Raw genomic sequence first — 24,180 nt, forward strand, 5'->3', positions numbered from 1 at the left:
AAACAGGAGGTTAAAGGGACTGACTCTCCAAGTCGGGAGAGTGTTAGTAAAGCTTCTGGAATGTTGCACCCGAGTACCAGGGTACGAAAACTGGGACATATTTGAACACGTCTCCCGATCTCATGGTTGATCATACTCTAGGTTCCACATGCATGTTTTAGCTGAAGGAAGAATACCTAAAACCTGGGTAGTTGAAACCCGTGGAATGGGTACCATGCAATATGACTTCAAAGGGTCTTCATTGGCTCACCGAACCTCTCCAATGCTATCACTGCTGCGTTTATGCCCCTGTACACATGCTTGATTCTCTTTCGGAGACATAGCAATCCATAGGTTTTAAGATACTTACTAGTCAGGTACATTCTTAGGCGTTTAATATGGGGTGTGGAGTCCATTTCGTTGAGCAAGGAGTAGCTCTTGTCTATTCCATATTTGGCTTAAGGAACTTTATCTGTGCTCATTTCAATCTCTGGTTTTATGCAGCACCCCAACTCACCTTTCCCCTTAAGCAAGCATAAGTTGGTTTTCTAAATTTGAGACCCTGTTCTGTTCTGTAATTCAGTTCCTGTGTAGCCAAGTTTCCATTCCGTGTATTACTGATATCTTATGATGTTTCTTTTTCTGTGTGACTTATTTCAGTTAGAATCATCATACCTGAATCCACTCATTGTGCTGCTAAGGACCTGATGACACAGATTTCATTGCTGAGTGATATTGCTTTGTAAGTAAATACCACAACTTCTTTATCCATTTTTCACTTTCTGCGATGTTGAACTTGTACTGTAAACGAGGTTCTTGTAAACAGAGCCGTTCCAAACTTTGGGGTGGCTGTGTCTTTTTGATTTTAATTTCCCTAAGCTATAGGACCATAAGTGGAAGTGCCCGAGGTTCTGTTGCTTTGTTTTTTAGATGTTTCAGGAAACACCATACAATTCTCCCGAGTGGTTGTTGGCAATTTACATCCCGCCCATCAGCATAACAAGGCTCCCAGTTCTCCATGGCCTGTCCTGCCTTTCTGGATTTTACACTTTTTTCAGATGGCCCTTTTGACCGGGGGGAAGTGAGACTTCATTTTCGTGCAGATTTCCTTTGCAAGCTTGCTTGGTTGGCCAAAAAGGGCGTATGCGTTTTTTCCTGAATATATTCAGGAAAAAACGCATACACCCTTTTTGGCCAAGTGCATCATTGTGCACGTTCTGCCTCTTATCCTATGCTTTCAATGCAATTCCAGTCTACCTCCTGAAATCGGTTTCCTGCAATTCTGCCCCGCTTTCAAGTCCTCTTGGCAGCCTTACTTCAGTCTATTTTTGGACGATAGCTGTCATTTATAACTCTGCAGGTTTGTGAATTACAGTGCCCCTGAGCTCCTTTCTTCAACTCGCTTTCTTGTGACCTGGCCGCAACACCGCAGGATGGCTTCAGGCCCTAATCTGGTTCCGGCATGGCACGCTGAGCCTTTGGTTATTTCCTCTTCCTGGTGGGAAATGAGAGTTAAATTTGCCCGTCCAGACACCTCCAGCTAGTCTCTCATTGGTTCTCGCTATTCCTGTTCATCTTCCAAGAAATTGCAAACTGGGCCAAACAGGAGGTTAAAGGCGCTGACTCTCCAAGTGGGGAGAGTGTTAGTAAAGCGTCTGGAATGTTGCACCCGAGTACCAGGGGAGGAAAACTGAGAAATATTTGAACACGTCTCCCGTTCACATGGTTGATCATACTTGGTTTCCACATGCATCTTTTAGCTGAAGGAAGAATACCTTAAACCTGGGTATTTGAAACCCGTGGAATGGGTACCATGCAAAATGACTTCAAAGGGTCTTCATTTGCTCACCGAACCTCTCCAATCCTATCACTGCTGCGTTTATGCCCCTGTACACATGCTTGATTCTCTTTCGGAGACATAGCAATCCATAGGTTTTAAGATACTTACTAGTCAGGTACATTCTTAGGCATTTAATATGCGGTGTTGAGTCCATTTCGTTGAGCAAGGAGTAGCTCTTGTCTATTCCATATTTGGCTTAAGGAACTTTATCTGTGCTCATTTCAATCTCTGGTTTTATGCAGCACCCCAACTCACCTTTACCCTTAAGCAAGCATAAGTTGGTTTTCTAAATTTGAGACCCTGTTCTGTTCTGTAATTCAGTTCCTGTGTAGCCAAGTTTACATTCCGTGTATTACTGATATCTTATGATGTTTCTTTTTCTGTGTGACTTATTTCAGTTAGAATCATCATACCTGAATCCACTCATTGTGCTGCTAAGGGCCTGATGACACAGATTTCATTGCTGAGTGATATTGCTTTGTAAGTAAATACCACAACTTCTTTATCCATTTTTCAATTTCTGCAATGTTGAACTTGTACTGTAAACGAGGTTCTTGTAAACAGAGCCGTTCGAAACTTTGGGGTGGCTGTGTCTTTTTGATTTTAAATTCCCTAAGCTATAGGACCATAAGTGGAAGTGCCCTAGGCTCTGTTGCTTTGTTTTTTAGATGTTTCAGGAAACACCATACACTTCTCCGGAGTGTTTGTTGGCAATTTACATCCCGCCCTTCAGCATAACAAGGCTCCCAGTTCTCAATGGCCTGTCCTGCCTTTCTGGATTTTACACTTTTTTCAGATGGCCCTTTTGACCGGGGGGAAGTGAGACTTCATTGTAGTGCAGATTTCCTTTGCAAGCTTGCTTGGTTGGCCAAAAAGGGCGTATGCGTTTTTTCCTGAATATATTCAGGAAAAAACGCATACGCCCTTTTTGGCCAAGTGCATCATTGTGGACGTTCTGCCTCTTTTCCTATGCTTTCAATGCAATTCCAGTCTACCTCCTGAAATCGGTTTCCTGCAATTCTGCCCCGCTTTCAAGTCCTCTTGGCAGCCTTACTTCAGTCTATTTTTGGACGATAGCTGTCATTTATAACTCTGCAGGTTTGTGAATTACAGTGCCCCTGAGCTCCTTTCTTCAACTCGCTTTTTTGTGACCTGGCCGCAACACCACAGGATGGCTTCAGGCCCTAATCTGGTTCCGGCACGGCACGCTGAGCCTTTGGTTAATTCCTCTTCCTGGTGGGAAATGAGAGTTAAATTTGCCCATCCAGACACCTCCAGCTAGTCTCTCATTGGTTCTCGCTATTCCTGTTCATCTTCCACAGAAATTGCAAACTGGGCCAAACAGGAGGTTAAAGGGACTGACTCTCCAAGTGGGGAGAGTGTTAGTAAAGCTTCTGGAATGTTGCACCCGAGTACCAGGGTACGAAAACTGAGACATATATGAACACGTCTCCCGATCACATGGTTGATCATACTCTAGGTTCCACATGCATGTTTTAGCTGAAGGAAGAATACCTTAAACCTGGGTAGTTGAAACCCGTGGAATGGGTACCATGCAATATGACTTCAAAGGGTCTTCATTTGCTCACCGAACCTCTCCAATCCTATCACTGCTGCGTTTATGCCCCTGTACACATGCTTGATTCTCTTTTGGAGGCATAGCAATCCATAGGTTTTAAGATACTTACTAGTCAGGTACATTCTTAGGCGTTTAATATGGGGTTTTGAGTCCATTTCGTTGAGCAAGGAGTAGCTCTTGTCTATTCCATATTTGGCTTAAGGAACTTTATCTGTGCTCATTTCAATCTCTGGTTTTATGCAGCACCCCAACTCACCTTTACCCTTAAGCAAGCATAAGTTGGTTTTCTAAATTTGAGACCCTGTTCTGTTTTGGAATGCAATTCCTGTGTAGCCAAGGTTACATTCCGTGTATTAGTGATATCTTATGATGTTTCTTTTTCTGTGTGACTTATTTCAGTTAGAATCATCGTACCTGAATCCACTCATTATGCTGCTACGGGCCTGATGACATAGATTTCATTGCTGAGTGATACTGCATTGTACGTAAGTACCACAAGTTCTTTATCCATTTTTCACTTTCTGCGATGTTGAACTTGTACTGTAAACGAGGTTCTTGTAAACAGAGCCATTCCAAACTTTGGGGTGGCTGTGTCTTTTTGATTTTAATTTCCCTAAGCTATAGGACCATAAGTGGAAGTGCCCTAGGCTCTGTTGCTTTGTTTTTTAGATGTTTCAGGAAACACCACACACTTCTCCCGAGTGGTTGTTGGCAATTTACATCCCGCCCTTCAGCATAACAAGGCTCCCAGTTCTCCATGGCCTGTCCTGCCTTTCTGGATTTTACACTTTTTTCAGATGGCCCTTTTGACCGGGGGGAAGTGAGACTTCATTGTAGTGCAGATTTCCTTTGCAAGCTTGCTTGGTTGGCCAAAAAGGGCGTATGCGTTTTTTCCTGAATATATTCAGGAAAAAACGCATACGCCCTTTTTGGCCAAGTGCATCATTGTGGACGTTCTGCCTCTTTTCCTATGCTTTCAATGCAATTCCAGTCTACCTCCTGAAATCGGTTTCCTGCAATTCTGCCCCGCTTTCAAGTCCTCTTGGCAGCCTTACTTCAGTCTATTTTTGGACGATAGCTGTCATTTATAACTCTGCAGGTTTGTGAATTACAGTGCCCCTGAGCTCCTTTCTTCAACTCGCTTTCTTTTGAGCTGGCCGCAACACCGCATGATGGCTTCAGGCCCTAATCTGGTTCCGGTACGGCACGCTGAGCCTTTGGTTATTTCCTCTTCCTGGTGGGAAATGAGAGTTAAATTTGCCCGTTCAGACACCTCCAGCTAGTCTCTCATTGGTTCTCGCTATTCCTGTTCATCTTCCGCAGAAATTGCAAACTGGGCCAAACAGGAGGTTAAAGGCGCTGACTCTCCAAGTGGGGAGAGTGTTAGGAAAGCGTCTGGAATGTTGCACCCGAGTACCAGGGTACGAAAACTGAGACATATTTGAACACGTCTCCCGTTCACATGGTTGATCATACTCTGGGTTCCACATGCATGTTTTAGCTGAAGGAAGAATACCTTAAACCTGGAGAGTTGAGACCCATGTAATGGGTACCATGCAATATGACTTCAAAGGGTCTTCATTTGCTCACCGAACCTCTCCAATCCTATCACTGCTGCGTTTATACCCCTGTACACACGCTTGATTCTCTTTTGGAGACATAGCAATCCATAGGTTTTAAGATACTTACTAGTCAGGTACATTCTTAGGCGTTTAATATGGGGTGTTTAGTCCATTTCATTGAGCAAGGAGTAGCTCTTGTCTGTTCCATATTTGGCTTAAGGAACTTTATATGTACTCATTTCAATCTCTGGTTTTATGCAGCACCCCAACTCACCTTTCCCCTTAAGCAAGCATAAGTTGGTTTTCTAAATTTGAGACCCTGTTCTCTTTTGGAATGCAGTTCCTGTGTAGCCAAGGTTACATTCCGTGTATTAGTGATATCTTATGATGTTTCTTTTTCTGTGTGACTTATTTCAGTTAGAATCATCGTACCTGAATCCACTCATTATGCTGCTATGGGCCTGATGACATAGATTTCATTGCTGAGTGATACTGCATTGTATGTAAGTACCACAAGTTCTTTATCCATTTTTCACTTTCTGTGATATTGAACTTGTACGGTAAACGAGGTTCTTGTAAACGGAGGCGTCCCAAACTTTGGGGTGGCTGTGTCTTTTTGATTTTAATTTCCCTAAGCTATAGGACCATATGTGGAAGTGCCCTAGGCTCTGTTGCTTTGTTTTTTAGATGTTTCAGGAAACACCATACACTTCTCCTGAGTGTCTGTTGGCAATTTACATCCCGCCCATCAGCATAACAAGGCTCCCAGTTCTCAATGGCCTGTTGCCTTTCTGGATTTTACACTTTTTTCAGATGGCCCTTTTGACCGGGGGGAAGTGAGACTTCATTGTAGTGCAGATTTCCTTTGCAAGCCTGCTTGGTTGGCCAAAAAGGGCGTATGCGTTTTTTCCTGAATATATTCAGGAAAAAACGCATACGCCCTTTTTGGCCAAGTGCATCATTGTGGACGTTCTGCCTCTTTTCCTATGCTTTCAATGCAATTCCAGTCTACCTCCTGAAATCAGTTTCCTGCAATTCTGCCCCGCTTTCAAGTCCTCTTGGCAGCCTTACTTCAGTCTATTTTTGGGCGATAGCTGCCATTTATAACTATGCAGGTTTGTGAATTACAGTGCCCCTGAGCTCCTTTCTTCAACTCGCTTTCTTGTGACCTGGCCGCAACACCGCAGGATGGCTTCAGGCCCTAATCTGGTTCCGGCCCGCCATGCTGAGCCTTTGGTTAATTCCTCTTCCTGGTGGGAAATGAGAGTTAAATTTGCCCGTCCAGACACCTCCAACTAGCCTCTCATTGGTTCTCGCTATTCCTGTTCATCTTCCACAGAAATTGCAAACTGGGCCAAACAGGAGGTTAAAGGGCCTGACTCTCCAAGTCGGGAGAGTGTTAGTAAAGCGTCTGGAATGTTGCACCCGAGTACCAGGGGAGGAAAACTGAGACATATTTGAATACGTCTCCCGTTCACATGGTTGATCATACTCTGGGTTCCACATGCATGTTTTAGCTGAAGGAAGAATACCTTAAACCTGGAGAGTTGAGACCCGTGTAATGGGTACCATGCAATATGACTTCAAAGGGTCTTCATATGCTCACCGAACCTCTCCAATCCTATCACTGCTGCGTTTATACCCCTGTACACATGCTTGATTCTCTTTCGGAGACATAGCAATCCATAGGTTTTAGGATACTTACTAGTCAGGTACAATCTTAGGCGTTTAATATGGGGTGTTGAGTCCATTTCATTGAGCAAGGAGTAGCTCTTGTCTATTCCATATTTGGCTTAAGGAACTTTATCTGTGCTCATTTCAATCTCTAGTTTTATGCAGCACCCCAACTCACCTTTCCCCTTAAGCAAGCATAAGTTGGTTTTCTAAATTTGAGACCCTGTTCTCTTCTGTAATTCAGTTCCTGTGTAGCCAAGTTTACATTCTGTGTATTACTGATATCTTATGATGTTTCTTTTTCTGTGTGACTTATTTCAGTTAGAATCATCATACCTGAATCCACTCATTGTGCTGCTAAGGGCCTGATGACACAGATTTCATTGCTGAGTGATACTGCATTGTACGTAAGTACCAAAAGTTCTTTATCCATTTTTCACTTTCTGTGATATTGAACTTGTACAGTAACCGAGGTTCTTGTAAATGGAGGCGTCCCAAACTTTGGGGTGGCTGTGTCTTTTTGATTTTAATTTCCCTAAGCTATAGGACCATAAGTGGAAGTGCCCTAGGCTCTGTTGCTTTGTTTTTTAGATGTTTCAGGAAACACCATACACTTCTCCTGAGTGTCTGTTGGCAATTTACATCCCGCCCATCAGCATAACAAGGCTCCCAGTTCTCCATGGCCTGTCCTGCCTTTCTGGATTTTACACTTTTTTCAGATGGCCCTTTTGACCGGGGGGGAAGTGAGACTTCATTGTAGTGCAGATTTCCTTTGCAAGCTTGCTTGGTTGGCCAAAAAGGGCGTATGCGTTTTTTCCTGAATATATTCAGGAAAAAACGCATACGCCCTTTTTGGCCAAGTGCATCATTGTGGACGTTCTGCCTCTTTTCCTATGCTTTCAATGCAATTCCAGTCTACCTCCTGAAATCGGTTTCCTGCAATTCTGCCCCGCTTTCAAGTCCTCTTGGCAGCCTTACTTCAGTCTATTTTTGGACGATAGCTGTCATTTATAACTCTGCAGGTTTGTGAATTACAGTGCCCCTGAGTTCCTTTCTTCAACTCGCTTTCTTGTGACCTGGCCGCAACACCGCAGGATGGTTTCAGGCCCTAATCTGGTTCCGGCACGGCATGCTGAGCCTTTGGTTATTTCCTCTTCCTGGTGGGAAATGAGAGTTAAATTTGCCCGTCCAGACACCTCCAGCTAGTCTCTCATTGGTTGTCGCTATTCCTGTTCATCTTCCACAGAAATTGCAAACTGGGCCAAACAGGAGGTTAAAGGGACTGACTCTCCAAGTCGGGAGAGTGTTAGTAAAGCGTCTGGAATGTTGCACCTGAGTTCCAGGGGAGGAAAACTGAGACATATTTGAACACGTCTCCCGTTCACATGGTTGATCATACTTGGGTTCCACATGCATGTTTTAGCTGAAGGAAGAATACCTTAAACCTGTGTATTTGAAAGCCGTGGAATGGGTACCATGCAATATGACTTCAAAGGGTCTTCATTTGCTCACCGAACCTCTCCAATCCTATCACTGCTGCGTTTATGCCCCTGTACACATGCTTGATTCTCTTTCGGAGACATAGCAATCCATAGGTTTTAAGATACTTACTAGTCAGGTACATTCTTAGGCGTTTAATATGCGGTGTTGAGTCCATTTCGTTGAGCAAGGAGTAGCTCTTGTCTATTCCATATTTGGCTTAAGGAACTTTATCTGTGCTCATTTCAATCTCTGGTTTTATGCAGCACCCCAACTCACCTTTACCCTTAAGCAAGCATAAGTTGGTTTTCTAAATTTGAGACCCTGTTCTGTTCTGTAACTGAGTTCCTGTGTAGCCAAGTTTACATTCCGTGTATTACTGATATCTTATGATGTTTCTTTTTCTGTGTGACTTATTTCAGTTAGAATCATCATACCTGAATCCACTCATTGTGCTGCTAAGGGCCTGATGACACAGATTTCATTGCTGAGTGATATTGCTTTGTAAGTAAATACCACAACTTCTTTATCCATTTTTCACTTTCTGCGATGTTGAACTTGTACTGTAAACGAGGTTCTTGTAAACAGAGCCGTTCCAAACTTTGGGGTGGCTGTGTCTTTTTGATTTTAAATTCCCTAAGCTATAGGACCATAAGTGGAAGTGCCCTAGGCTCTGTTGCTTTGTTTTTTAGATGTTTCAGGAAACACCATACACTTCTCCCGAGTGGTTGTTGGCAATTTACATCCCGCCCTTCAGCATAACAAGGCTCCCAGTTCTCCATGGCCCGTCCTGCCTTTCTGCATTTTACACTTTTTTCAGATGGCCCTTTTGACCGGGGGAAGTGAGACTTCATTGTAGTGCAGATTTCCTTTGCAAGCTTGCTTGGTTGGCCAAAAAGGGCGTATGCGTTTTTTCCTGAAGGAAAAAACGCATACGCCCTTTTTGGCCAAGTGCATCATTGTGGACGTTCTGCCTCTTTTCCTATGCTTTCAATGCAATTCCAGTCTACCTCCTGAAATCGGTTTCCTGCAATTCTGCCCCGCTTTCAAGTCCTCTTGGCAGCCTTACTTCAGTCTATTTTTGGACGATAGCTGTCATTTATAACTCTGCAGGTTTGTGAATTACAGTGCCCCTGAGCTCCTTTCTTCAACTCGCTTTCTTGTGACCTGGCCGCAACACCGCATGATGGCTTCAGGCCCTAATCTGGTTCCGGTACGGCACGCTGAGCCTTTGGTTATTTCCTCTTCCTGGTGGGAAATGAGAGTTAAATTTGCCCGTCCAGACACCTCCAGCTAGTCTCTCATTGGTTCTCGCTATTCTTGTTCATCTTCCGCAGAAATTGCAAACTGGGCCAAACAGGAGGTTAAAGGCGCTGACTCTCCAAGTGGGGAGAGTGTTAAGAAAGCGTCTGGAATGTTGCACCCGAGTACCAGGGGAGGAAAACTGAGACATATTTGAACACGTCTCCCGTTCACATGGTTGATCATACTCTGGGTTCCACATGCATGTTTTAGCTGAAGGAAGAATACCTTAAACCTGGAGAGTTGAGACCCGTGTAATGGGTACCATGCAATATGACTTCAAAGGGTCTTCATTTGCTCACCGAACCTCTCCAATCCTATCACTGCTGCGTTTATACCCCTGTACACACGCTTGATTCTCTTTTGGAGACATAGCAATCCATAGGTTTTAAGATACTTACTAGTCAGGTACATTCTTAGGCGTTTAATATGGGGTGTTGAGTCCATTTCATTGAGCAAGGAGTAGCTCTTGTCTATTCCATATTTGGCTTAAGGAACTTTATATGTACTCATTTCAATCTCTGGTTTTATGCAGCACCCCAACTCACCTTTCCCCTTAAGCAAGCATAAGTTGGTTTTCTAAATTTGAGACCCTGTTCTGTTTTGGAATGCAGTTCCTGTGTAGCCAAGTTTACATTCCGTGTATTACTGATATCTTATGATGTTTCTTTTTCAGTGTGACTTATTTCAGTTAGAATCATCGTACCTGAATCCACTCATTATGCTGCTACGGGCCTGATGACATAGATTTCATTGCTGAGTGATACTGCATTGTACGTAAGTACCAAAAGTTCTTTATCCATTTTTCACTTTCTGTGATATTGAACTTGTACAGTAACCGAGGTTCTTGTAAATGGAGGCGTCCCAAACTTTGGGGTGGCTGTGTCTTTTTGATTTTAATTTCCCTAAGCTATAGGACCATAAGTGGAAGTGCCCTAGGCTCTGTTGCTTTGTTTTTTAGATGTTTCAGGAAACACCATACACTTCTCCTGAGTGTCTGTTGGCAATTTACATCCCGCCCATCAGCATAACAAGGCTCCCAGTTCTCCATGGCCTATCCTGCCTTTCTGGATTTTACACTTTTTTCAGATGGCCCTTTTGACCGGGGGGAAGTGAGACTTCATTGTAGTGCAGATTTCCTTTGCAAGCTTGCTTGGTTGGCCAAAAAGTGCGTATGCGTTTTTTCCTGAATATATTCAGGAAAAAAGGCATATGCCCTTTTTGGCCAAGTGCATCATTGTGGACGTTCTGCCTCTTTTCCTATGCTTTCAATGCAATTCCAGTCTACCTCCTGAAATCGGTTTCCTGCAATTCTGCCCCGCTTTCAAGTCCTCTTGGCAGCCTTACTTCAGTCTATTTTTGGACGATAGCTGTCATTTATAACTCTGCAGGTTTGTGAATTACAGTGCTCCTGAGCTCGTTTCTTCAACTCGCTTTCTTGTGACCTGCCGCAACACCGCAGGATGGCTTCAGGCCCTAATCTGGTTCCGGCACGGCACGCTGAGCCTTTGGTTATTTCCTCTTCCTGGTGGGAAATGAGAGTTAAATTTGCCCGTCAAGACACCTCCAGCTAGCCTCTCATTGGGTCTCGCTATTCCTGTTCATCTTCCGCAGAAATTGCAAACTGTGCCAAACAGGAGGTTAAAGGCGCTGACTCTCCAAGTGGGGAGAGTGTTAGTAAAGCGTCTGGAATGTTGCACCCGAGTACCAGGGGAGGAAAACTGAGACATATTTGAACACGTCTCCCGATCACATGGTTGATCATACTCTAGGTTCCACATGCATGTTTTAGCTGAAGGAAGAATACCTAAAACCTGGGTAGTTGAAACCCGTGTAATGGGTACCATGCAATATGATTTCAAAGGGTCTTCATTTGCTCACCGAACCTCTCCAATCCTATCACTGCTGCGTTTATGCCCCTGTACACACGCTTGATTCTCTTTTGGAGACATAGCAATCCATAGGTTTTAAGATACTTACTAGTCAGGTACATTCTTAGGCGTTTAATATGGGGTGTTGAGTCCATTTCGTTGAGCAAGGAGTAGCTCTTGTCTATTCCATATTTGGCTTAAGGAACTTTATCTGTGCTCATTTCAATCTCTGGTTTTATGCAGCACCCCAACTCACCTTTCCCCTTAAGCAAGCATAAGTTGGTTTTCTAAATTTGAGACCCTGTTCTGTTTTGGAATGCAGTTCCTGTGTAGCCAAGTTTACATTCCGTGTATTAGTGATATCTTATGATGTTTCTTTTTCTGTGTGACTTATTTCAGTTAGAATCATCGTACCTGAATCCACTCATTATTCTGCTACGGGCCTGATGACATAGATTTCATTGCTGAGTGATACTGCATTGTACGTAAGTACCACAAGTTCTTTATCCATTTTTCACTTTCTGTGATATTGAACTTGTAAGGTAAACGAGGTTCTTGTAAACGGAGGCGTCCCAAACTTTGGGGTGGCTGTGTCTTTTTGATTTTAATTTCCCTAAGCTATAGGACCATAAGTGGAAGTGCCCTAGGCTCTGTTGCTTTGTTTTTTAGATGTTTCAGGAAACACCATACACTTCTCCTGAGTGTCTGTTGGCAATTTACATCCCGCCCATCAGCATAACAAGGCTCCCAGTTCTCAATGGCCTGTTGCCTTTCTGGATTTTACACTTTTTTCAGATGGCCCTTTTGACCGGGGGGAAGTGAGACTTCATTGTAGTGCAGATTTCCTTTGCAAGCTTGCTTGGTTGGCCAAAAAGGGCGTATGCGTTTTTTCCTGAATATATTCAGGAAAAAACGCATACGCCCTTTTTGGCCAAGTGCATCATTGTGGACGTTCTGCCTCTTTTCCTATGCTTTCAATGCAATTCCAGTCTACCTCCTGAAATCGGTTTCCTGCAATTCTGCCCCGCTTTCAAGTCCTCTTGGCAGCCTTACTTCAGTCTATTTTTGGACGATAGCTGTCATTTATAACTCTGCAGGTTTGTGAATTACAGTGCCCCTGAGCTCCTTTCTTCAACTCGCTTTCTTGTGACCTGGCCGCAACACCGCAGGATGGCTTCAGGCCCTAATCTGGTTCCGCCCCGGCATGCTGAGCCTTTGGTTAATTCCTCTTCCTGGTGGGAAATGAGAGTTAAATTTGCCCGTCCAGACACCTCCAGTTAGCCTCTCATTGGTTCTCGCTATTCCTGTTCATCTTCCGCAGAAATTGCAAACTGGGCCAAAGAGGAGGTTAAAGGGACTGACTCTCCAAGTGGGGAGAGTGTTAGTAAAGCGTCTGGAATGTTGCACCCGAGTACCAGGGGAGGAAAACTGAGACATATTTGAACACGTCTCCCATTCACATGGTTGATCATACTCTGGGTTCCACATGCATGTTTTAGCTGAAGGAAGAATACCTTAAACCTGGAGAGTTGAGACCCGTGGAATGGGTACCATGCAATATGACTTCAAAGGGTCTTCATATGCTCACCGAACCTCTCCAATCCTATCACTGCTGCGTTTATGCCCCTGTACACATGCTTGATTCTCTTTCGGAGACATAGCAATCCATAGGTTTTAAGATACTTACTAGTCAGGTACATTCTTAGGCGTTTAATATGGGGTGTTGAGTCCATTTCGTTGAGCAAGGAGTAGCTCTTGTCTATTCCATATTTGGCTTAAGGAACTTTATCTGTGCTCATTTCAATCTCTGGTTTTATGCAGCACCCCAACTCACCTTTCCCCTTAAGCAAGCATAAGTTCGTTTTCTAAATTTGAGACCCTGTTCTATTCTGTAATTCAGTTCCTGTGTAGCCAAGTTTCCATTCCGTGTATTACTGATATCTTATTATGTTTCTTTTTCTGTGTGACTTATTTCAGTTAGAATCATCATACCTGAATCCACTCATTGTGCTGCTAAGGGCCTGATGACATAGATTTCATTGCTGAGTGATATTGCTTTGTAAGTAAATACCACAACTTCTTTATCCATTTTTCACTTTCTGCGATGTTGAACTTGTACTGTAAACGAGGTTCTTGTAAACAGAGGCATCCCAAACTTTGGGGTGGCTGTGTCTTTTTGATTTAAATTTCCCTAAGCTATAGGACCATAAGTGGCAGTGCCCTAGGCTCTGTTGCTTTGTTTTTTAGATGTTTCAGGAAACACCATACACTTCTCCCGAGTGTTTGTTGGCAATTTACATTCCGCCCTTCAGCATCACAAGGCTCCCAGTTCTCCATGGCCTGTCCTGCCTTTCTGCATTTTACACTTTTTTCAGATGGCCCTTTTGACCGGGGGGAAGTGAGACTTCATTGTAGTGCAGATTTCCTTTGCAAGCTTGCTTGGTTGGCCAAAAAGGGCGTATGCGTTTTTTCCTGAATATATTCAGGAAAAAACACATACGCCCTTTTTGGCCAAGTGCATCATTGTGGACCTTAGGCCTCTTTTCCTATGCTTTCAATGCAATTCCAGTCTACCTCTTGAAATCGGTTTCCTGCAATTGTGCCCTGCTTTCAAGTCCTCTTGGCAGCCTTACTTCAGTCTATTTTTGGACGATAGCTGTCATTTATAACTCTGCAGGTTTGTGAATTACAGTGCCACTGAGCTCCTTTCTTCAACTCGCTTTCTTGTGAGCTGGCCGCAACACCGCAGGATGGCTTCAGGCCCTAATCTGGTTCCGGCACGGCACGCTGAGCCTTTGGTTAATTCCTCTTCCTGGTGGGAAATGAGAGTTAAATTTGCCCGTCCAGACACCTCCAGCTAGTCTCTCATTGGTTCTCGCTATTCCTGTTCATCTTCCGCAGAAATTGCAAACTGGGCCAAACAGGAGGTTAAAGGGACTGACTCTCCAAGTCGGGAGAGTGTTAGTAAAGCGTCTGGAATATTGCACCCGAGTACCAGGGTACGAAAACTGAGACATATTTGAACACGTCTCCCGATCACATGGTTGATCATACTCTAGGTTCCACATGCATGTTTTAGCTGAAGGAAGAATACCTTAAACCTGGGTAGTTGAAACCCGTGTAACGGGTACCCTGCAATATGACTTCAAAGGGTCTTCATTTGCTCACTGAACATCTCCAATCCTATCACTGCTGCGTTTATGCCCCTGTACACATGCTTGATTCTCTTTCGGAGACATAGCAATCCATAGGTTTTAAGATACTTACTAGTCAGGTACATTCTTAGGCGTTTAATATGCGGTGTTGAGTCCATTTCGTTGAGCAAGGAGTAGCTCTTGTCTATTCCATATTTGGCTTAAGGAACTTTATCTGTGCTCATTTCAATCTCTGGTTTTATGCAGCACCCCAACTCACCTTTCCCCTTAAACAAGCATAAGTTGGTTTTCTAAATTTGAGACCCTGTTCTGTTTTGGAATGCAGTTCCTGTGTAGCCAAGTTTACATTCCGTGTATTAGTGATATCTTATGATGTTTCTTTTTCTGTGTGACTTATTTCAGTTAGAATCATCGTACCTGAATCCACTCATTATGCTGCTACGGGCCTGATGACATAGATTTCATTGCTGAGTGATACTGCATTGTACGTAAGTACCACAAGTTCTTTATCCATTTTTCACTTTCTGTGATATTGAACTTGTACGGTAAACGAGGTTCTTGTAAACGGAGGCGTCCCAAACTTTGGGGTGGCTGTGTCTTTTTGATTTTAATTTCCCTAAGCTATAGGACCATAAGTGGCAGTGCACTAGGCTCTGTTGCTTTGTTTTTTAGATGTTTCAGGAAACACCATACACTTCTCCCGAGTGTCTGTTGGCAATTTACATCCCGCCCATCAGCATAACAAGGCTCCCAGTTCTCCATGGCCTGTCCTGCCTTTCTGGATTTTACACTTTTTTCAGATGGCCCTTTTGACCGGGGGGAAGTGAGACTTCATTGTAGTGCAGATTTCCTTTGCAAGCTTGCTTGGTTGGCCAAAAAGGGCGTATGCGTTTTTTCCTGAATATATTCAGGAAAAAAGGCATATGCCCTTTTTGGCCAAGTGCATCATTGTGGACGTTCTGCCTCTTTTCCTATGCTTTCAATGCAATTCCAGTCTACCTCCTGAAATCGGTTTCCTGCAATTCTGCCCCGCTTTCAAGTCCTCGTGGCAGCCTTACTTCAGTCTATTTTTGGACGATAGCTGTCATTTATAACTCTGCAGGTTTGTGAATTACAGTGCCCCTGAGCTCCTTTCTTCAACTCGCTTTCTTGTGACCTGGCCGCAACACCGCAGGATGGCTTCAGGCCCTAATCTGGTTCCGGCCCGGCATGCTGAGCCTTTGGTTAATTCCTCTTCCTGGTGGGAAATGAGAGTTAAATTTGCCCGTCCAGACACCTCCAGCTAGCCTCTCATTGGTTCTCGCTATTCCTGTTCATCTTCCGCAGAAATTGCAAACTGGGCCAAACAGGAGGTTAAAGGGACTGACTCTCCAAGTCGGGAGAGTGTTAGTAAAGCGTCTGGAATGTTGCACCCGAGTACCAGGGGAGGAAAACTGAGACATATTTGAACACGTCTCCCGTTCACATGGTTGATCAAACTCTGGGTTCCACATGCATGTTTTAGCTGAAGGAAGAATACCTTAAACCTGGAGAGTTGAGACCCGTGGAATGGGTACCATGCAATATGACTTCAAAGGGTCTTCATTTGCTCACGAACCTCTCCAATCCTATCACTGCTGCGTTTATGCCCTTGTACACATGCTTGATTCTCTTTCGGAGACATAGCAATCCATAGGTTTTAAGATACTTACTAGTCAGGTACATTCTTAGGCGTTTAATATGCGGTGTTGAGTCCATTTCGTTGAGCAAGGAGTAGCTCTTGTCTATTCCATATTTGGCTTAAGGAACTTTATCTGTGCTCATTTCAATCTCTGGTTTTATGCAGCACCCCAACTCACCTTTCCCCTTAAGCAAGCATAAGTTGGTTTTCTAAATTTGAGACCCTGTTCTGTTCTGTAATTCAGTTCCTGTGTAGCCAAGTTTACATTCCGTGTATTACTGATATCTTATGATGTTTCTTTTTCTGTGTGACTTATTTCAGTTAGAATCATCATACCTGAATCCACTCATTGTGCTGCTAAGGGCCTGATGACATAGATTTCATTGCTGAGTGATATTGCTTTGTAAGTAAATACCACAACTTCTTTATCCATTTTTCACTTTCTGCGATGTTGAACTTGTACTGTAAACGAGGTTCTTGTAAACAGAGGCATCCCAAACTTTGGGGTGGCTGTGTCTTTTTGATTTTAATTTCCCTAAGCTATAGGACCATAAGTGGCAGTGCCCTAGGCTCTGTTGCTTTGTTTTTTAGATGTTTCAGGAAACACCATACACTTCTCCTGAGTGTCTGTTGGTAATTTACATCCCGCCCATCAGCATAACAAGGCTCCCAGTTGTCCATGGCCTGTCCTGCCTTTCTGGATTTTACACTTTTTTCAGATGGCCCTTTTGACCGGGGGGAAGTGAGACTTCATTGTAGTGCAGATTTCCTTTGCAAGCTTGCTTGGTTGGCCAAAAAGGGCGTATGCGTTTTTTCCTGAATATATTCAGGAAACAACGCATACGCCCTTTTTGGCCAAGTGCATCATTGTGGACGTTCTGCCTCTTTTCCTATGCTTTCAATGCAATTCCAGTCTACCTCCTGAAATCGGTTTCCTGCAATTCTGCCCCGCTTTCAAGTCCTCTTGGCAGCCTTACTTCAGTCTATTTTTGGACGATAGCTGTCATTTATAACTCTGCAGGTTTGTGAATTACAGTGCCCCTGAGCTCCTTTCTTCAACTCGCTTTCTTGTGAGCTGGCCGCAACACCGCAGGATGGCTTCAGGCCCTAATCTGGTTCCGGCCCGGCATGCTGAGCCTTTGGTTAATTCCTCTTCCTTGTGGGAAATGAGAGTTAAATTTGCCCGTCCAGACACCTGCAGCTAGCCTCTCATTGGTTCTCGCTATTCCTGTTCATCTTCCGCAGAAATTGCAAACTGGGCCAAACAGGAGGTTAAAGGGACTGACTCTCCAAGTCGGGAGAGTGTTAGTAAAGCGTCTGGAATGTTGCACCCGAGTACCAGCGTACGAAAACTGAGACATATTTGAACACGTCTCCCGATCACATGGTTGATCATACTCTAGGTTCCACATGCATGTTTTAGCTGAAGGAAGAATACCTTAAACCTGGGTAGTTGAAACCCGTGGAATGGGTACCATGCAATATGACTTCAAAGGGTCTTCATTTGCTCACGAACCTCTCCAATCCTATCACTGCTGCGTTTATGCCCCTGTACACATGCTTGATTCTCTTTCGGAGACATAGCAATCCATAGGTTTTAAGATACTTACTAGTCAGGAACATTCTTAGGCGTTTAATATGCGGTGTTGAGTCCATTTCGTTGAGCAAGGAGTAGCTCTTGTCTATTCCATATTTGGCTTAAGGAACTTTATCTGTGCTCATTTCAATCTCTGGTTTTATGCAGCACCCCAACTCACCTTTACCCTTAAGCAAGCATAAGTTGGTTTTCTAAATTTGAGACCCTGTTCTGTTCTGTAATTCAGTTCCTGTGTAGCCAAGTTTACATTCCGTGTATTACTGATATCTTATGATGTTTCTTTTTCTGTGTGACTTATTTCAGTTAGAATCATCATACCTGAATCCACTCATTGTGCTGCTAAGGGCCTGATGACACAGATTTCATTGCTGAGTGACATTGCTTTGTAAGTAAATACCACAACTTCTTTATCCATTTTTCACTTTCTGCGATGTTGAACTTGTACTGTAAACGAGGTTCTTGTAAACAGAGCCGTTCCAAACTTTGGGGTGGCTGTGTCTTTTTGATTTTAAATTCCCTAAGCTATAGGACCATAAGTGGAACTGCCCTAGGCTCTGTTGCTTTGTTTTTTAGATGTTTCAGGAAACACCATACACTTCTCCCGAGTGGTTGTTGGCAATTTACATCCCGCCCTTCAGCATAACAAGGCTCCCAGTTCTCCATGGCCTGTCCTGCCTTTCTGGATTTTACACTTTTTTCAGATGGCCCTTTTGACCGGGGGGAAGTGAGACTTCATTGTAGTGCAGATTTCCTTTGCAAGCTTGCTTGGTTGGCCAAAAAGGGCGTATGCGTTTTTTCCTGAATATATTCAGGAGAAAACGCATACGCCCTTTTTGGCCAAGTGCATCATTGTGGACGTTCTGCCTCTTTTCCTATGCTTGAAATGCAATTCCAGTCTACCTCCTGAAATCAGTTTCCTGCAATTCTGCCCCGCTTTCAAGTCCTCTTGGCAGCCTTACTTCAGTCTATTTTTGGACGATAGCTGTCATTTATAACTCTGCAGGTTTGAGAATTACAGTGCCCCTGAGCTCCTTTCTTCAACTCGCTTTCTTGTGAGCTGGCCGCAACACCGCAGGATGGCTTCAGGCCCTAATCTGGTTCCGGCACGGCACGCTGAGCCTTTGGTTAATTCCTCTTCCTGGTGGGAAATGAGAGTTAAATTTGCCCGTCCAGACACCTCCAGCTAGTCTCTCATTGGTTCTCCCTATTCCTGTTCATCTTCCGCAGAAATTGCAAACTGGGCCAAACAGGAGGTTAAAGGGACTGACTCTCCAAGTCGGGAGAGTGTTAGTAAAGCGTCTGGAATGTTGCACCCGAGTACCAGGGTACGAAAACTGAGACATATTTGAACACGTCTCCCGATCACATGGTTGATCATACTCTAGGTTCCACATGCATGTTTTAGCTGAAGGAAGAATACCTTAAACCTGGGTAGTTGAAACCCGTGGAATGGGTACCATGCAATATGACTTCAAAGGGTCTTCATTTGCTCACCGAACCTCTCCAATCCTATCACTGCTGCGTTTATGCCCCTGTACACACGCTTGATTCTCTTTCGGAGACATAGCAATCCATAGGTTTTAAGATACTTACTAGTCAGGTACATTCTTAGGCGTTTAATATGGGGTGTTGAGTCCATTTCGTTGAGCAAGGAGTAGCTCTTGTCTATTCCATATTTGGCTTAAGGAACTTTATCTGTGCTCATTTCAATCTGGTTTTATGCAGCACCCCAACTCACCTTTACCCTTAAGCAAGCATAAGTTGGTTTTCTAAATTTGAGACCCTGTTCTGTTCTGTAATTCAGTTCCTGTGTAGCCAAGTTTACATTCCGTGTATTACTGATATCTTTTTTTTTTTTTTTGCCGTAACTACCTTTATTGGTATCGCTTGTGTATCAGTTCATCAAAACCTTTGTTTCATATTTCTCGCCTTAATCCCCTGAAAGTTCCAGATGGGCAAAAATACTTTTAAATACGCAGCTGGCTTCTGTCTTATGTGCTTAATATTATACATTTGTTGCTTGTTTTGCACATGTCTATGGCTGCACTACTTGGAAGACGAAAGTCACATATAAAAATACAGACTAATCGAAACACAAAAGTCAGCCATTGTCTAGAATGTGGTTTACAATACAGAGCTTGCAGACAACACAGACTATATATATAAGTCATCTGTCTGAAAACAGAAAGTAGTGTCTCATACTGACTCCGGAGAAAGGTGCTGACACACAGGGAAACTCACTGATGATTCTCCTTTATGTTTATTAGATAGATCAATACCAAATTATTTCACATATATTATATTCAATATCTATATATATATATCTTGTAACCAAATTCTGGTTTAAAAGTCACAAACCAACATGTAAATACAAAATGTTAGGAAAGGTTTAACATACATAGGGGAAAACATGTCTTATGCCTCGCAAAGACTTTCTACAATCTAGCATAAAGGCAAATGTGGTTGAAAAAAAAGGAAATCCATATACAATTACAGAAAAACATTTAGTCAAGCCACCTAATATAAAATATTTCAGATATCATGTCCAAAAACGTCCACGTGTTGCAGAGGTCTCTACAAATCAATTAGAATGACGTCAACAAGATCTGCAAACCGAAGTCTTAGCAAGTAAACGTGACTCATGCTTTTCTCTCTGAGACAATGAGGCTTGACGTTCAGTTAAAGGCAGGTAAACACGACTATGAAGAAACCCTTCTTTACAACAGCTTAACGGTACCCATTTAGGGCAATACACCCGCTTTCCCAGCTATGTGTGCACGCAGTTTTCTGTGATAAAATGACTCAGTTACTTTAAAAAAGCATAAATGGCAAAACAAAATAACCAGAACTCCGCGAAGCTGGTAAAACCACAAAGACACTGAAATCCAGCAACTCCTGAGAGGCTGAGAGATCAAATGAATCATAAAATCTGGATGACTCTGATTTGGGGTTTAACTTTGGTTAAAACTGAAAAGTCTGAAAAGAACCAATGTTTTGGAAGAAGCAGTGTCACTTGTAAACATCCTGCCACCTAACTAAAAGGACGGCCTCTTCTTCTAGACCCACGACTTAATAAGACAGGAAGCTCTCAACACACAGCACTGGAGAAGATGGAGTCCACAAGTCAAACTTGAGTGAAACTGTTCTAATGCAATGTACCAAACACGCGTTTGTTCTTAGGAAAAATTACAAAACTAACAAATATTTTTCTCCAGAATTATAAAAGATAAAATCTATGAATCAGTACTGTTATGTGATTACAGAACAATAGCCAACTGAAAAAAAAAACAAAACACCAACCCACAGGCCGTCTACACCGTCCCCAATCCATTTCCTGCAGCCAGTACTTCCCACCTGCTCTGAGGACTGAGCCTTAGACACCGTTGACTGTATTTAAAGTTGAGTCAACAGTACTCTCTGTCTCTGGGGCAAAAGTAATGCAGCTCATTACTTACACACAACACTTGTTTCATTCTTCAGGACTTTCTTTGACGGGATTACTCAATGTTGGTTACTTTAAAGGTAACAAAAGGTGTCAGAAAAAAATGCCTTGGAATTCTTTTGCAATTCCACAAAGACACCTGGCAATCTGATACGTTCATTCCTCTCCCCATCACAATTTTTGTTTTTTAAAATTACAATTGACAACTCACGTAAGATGTAATTAATTTACTTAAAATAAGAGAGGGCTTTTCAATCAAGTATCCATGTTCCAAATAACTAAAACATTTAGTTAAATCTTTTAAATTAATCTTTTAATAAATCTTTAATTACTCGGTGCCAGTAATTAAGAGGTTGATTCCGTAAAATTCAAACTTGCACATAGGCGTGTCCCACTCAGAAAAGATTTCATACACTTAGCAACTTGTGCTTTTTGTCTCACCTTTTATAAGAAACACAGATTAATTTCAACTTCAGTTTTCCTTTCTGATGCAGACACGTGTACCTTGTGTAAGAAACGGTCTCCAGGCCACCTCCACGTGTAGACCTCAGCATTTCCTGAGAGTGTGAAGTCAACCCCTCCTCCAGGAGACTCTCGCCCTTTTGAGACATTCCCCCTTGCACCTTATGTTTGTCAGACTATGTTTACAGAAATCAGATGACTGGATGAAAACTCTACAGGACAGTCAAGGACAGACGAGAAGACGAGATGCAGAGCGGGAGCCCCTTCCTCCTCCAGTGCACCTGCTGCGGGCAGCCCTCCAGGAAGGCTTGGCCTCCTCCCCTGGACCACAGACTTACTTTTCTCTGTAATAAAGCAGGTAGTACTTCAGGGGATCTGGCAGAGGGAGGCTCAGGACCTTCTCACACAGGAAGTTCACCGGGGGCTCGGGCTTGGTGTCCGGCGGGGTTGTCACCTCTTCTTCTTGCCGCTCGTCTTCCAGGTCTCCGCAGCTGGTGTCATCAGAGGGGTTGGAGAGCCGACTGGCAAACACCTCTTTGTCCAAAAAGACAATCGTTTCCATTCGGTGGCGGCGAACTCTCCTCCGTTTAAACCTGGGAGTGTTCTTCAGTCCGTTCCCGTTTTTGTTCACAGCTTCCTGGTGGATGACCTTCTTAATGGTGCCCCGGATGGCAATGCGCGCCAGGTCCTGGAGGCTGCGAACCGCCAGGGGTGTGGACAAGTCGTGATTCTCCTGACTCCGACTGGCAGGGCTGGACGAGTGGAGCAAAAGACACAGCCAGAATCTTTTTGGTTTCCCAGGCGGAAGGACCCGTCCGAGTTATCTTAGTCAACTTCTCTTCCAGCGGCATGACCAGGACGCCCCCGACTTTGAGGAGGCTCTTCATGTACCCCTCGTGCTGCTTCTGCACGCCTGCCCCGCAGTACACCCGGTCATACTGAGAGCAGCCTGGAGAGATCTCCAGGCAATTGCCGGTGACGAAGGAGGGCTCGCAGAAGTCAAACTTGTCGAAGCTGTCACTCGTCCTGATGAAAAAGTCCAGCTTCTGCTTCGCATACTCTGTCACATCTGAATGGAGTTCCACCCCGTGGTTCACACCAAAAGGACCGAGGATGAGCCCCACCATGGAGCTGAGGTAGCCGGTGCCGCTGCCCAGGTTCAGGAAGGAAAGGCCAGGCTGCAGGTCCAGGGCCTCCATCACCTCCGAATAGATGCACGGAGCAGAGAGGTGGATGTTCCCGTGCTTCCACGCCAGGTCCTTGTACGCGTTCTCCTTAAACTCCTCGAGGTAATAGTCGGCGCGGTCAACAGCTCGGAAGGCCTGCTCCACCAGCTCGGAGCGGATGTACTGCGCCGCCTTCAGATGGTCTATCAGCTCGTCGTTGTCTTCACCAGCACTCACCGCGCCTCCCATCTTCGGGACCGCGCTTACAGAAAGCTGCCGCTGGAGAGACCTCGGGAACCCCCGGAACGCTGGAGGGCGGACCCCCGGGGAGGGGGGAGGGGTGACGGGAGACGCCTGGGACGCGGAGGGGTGTTTATGCTTGGGGGTGGGGAACGAGAGGACAGCGGAAGAGGACAGGAAGACGGGGAGAGGAGAATGCGGCCCTGGGGGAGGGTCCGGGAGCCCGGGACCACGGGAATGGGAGGGGTGGAGAGGAGGGAGAGAGGGGGAGGGGGCCGAGGGGCCGCGCCGCCCCCATACCCCGCTGCAGGCCGGGCCGAGGGCGGCGGCGGCGGCGGCGGCGGCTCAGTACCTCCTGGCTCGGCGGGCCCGCGGAATCGGCCGCTGGGCCGCACCTGCAGCTCTTCCGGCGCCCCTCGCCAGTCCGCCTCCCACTATGCAGCCCCGACCTCCGCCCTACTGATATCTTATGATGTTTCTTTTTCTGTGTGACTTATTTCAGTTAGAATCATCATACCTGAATCCACTCATTGTGCTGCTAAGGGCCTGATGACACAGATTTCATTGCTGAGTGATATTGCTTTGTAAGTAAATACCACAACTTTTTTATCCATTTTGCACATTCTGCGATGTTGAACTTGTACTGTAAACGAGGTTCTTGTAAACAGAGCCGTTCCAAACTTTGGGGTGGCTGTGTCTTTTTGATTTTAAATTCCCTAAGCTATAGGACCATAAGTGGAAGTGCCCTAGGCTCTGTTGCTTTGTTTTTTAGATGTTTCAGGAAACACCATACACTTCTCCCGAGTGGTTGTTGGCAATTTACATCCCGCCCTTCAGCATAACAAGGCTCCCAGTTCTCCATGGCCTGTCCTGCCTTTCTGGATTTTACACTTTTTTCAGATGGCCCTTTTGACCGGGGGGAAGTGAGACTTCATTGTAGTGCAGATTTCCTTTGCAAGCTTGCTTGGTTGGCCAAAAAGGGCGTATGCGTTTTTTCCTGAATATATTCAGGAAAAAACGCATACGCCCTTTTTGGCCAAGTGCATCATTGTGGACGTTCTGCCTCTTTTCCTATGCTTTCAATGCAATTCCAGTCTACCTCCTGAAATCGGTTTCCTGCAATTCTGCCCCGCTTTCAAGTCCTCTTGGCAGCCTTACTTCAGTCTATTTTT

At 44.5% G+C, this 24,180-nt stretch overlaps 1 pseudogene across 1 annotated transcript; it reads right to left on the minus strand.

Annotated features, from left to right (window-relative positions):
* Positions 1–21,680: 21,680 nt before the first annotated feature.
* LOC307181235 (protein-L-isoaspartate O-methyltransferase domain-containing protein 2-like) lies at positions 21,681–23,092 on the minus strand (annotated as a pseudogene). The gene has a single exon. The product of its transcript is annotated as a protein-L-isoaspartate O-methyltransferase domain-containing protein 2-like (transcript).
* Between the last annotated feature and the right edge of the window lie 1,088 nt (positions 23,093–24,180).

Source organism: Stenella coeruleoalba, assembly GCF_951394435.1.
Source record: "Stenella coeruleoalba genome assembly, contig: scaffold_517, whole genome shotgun sequence".
Taxonomy (NCBI): Eukaryota; Metazoa; Chordata; class Mammalia; order Artiodactyla; family Delphinidae; genus Stenella; species Stenella coeruleoalba.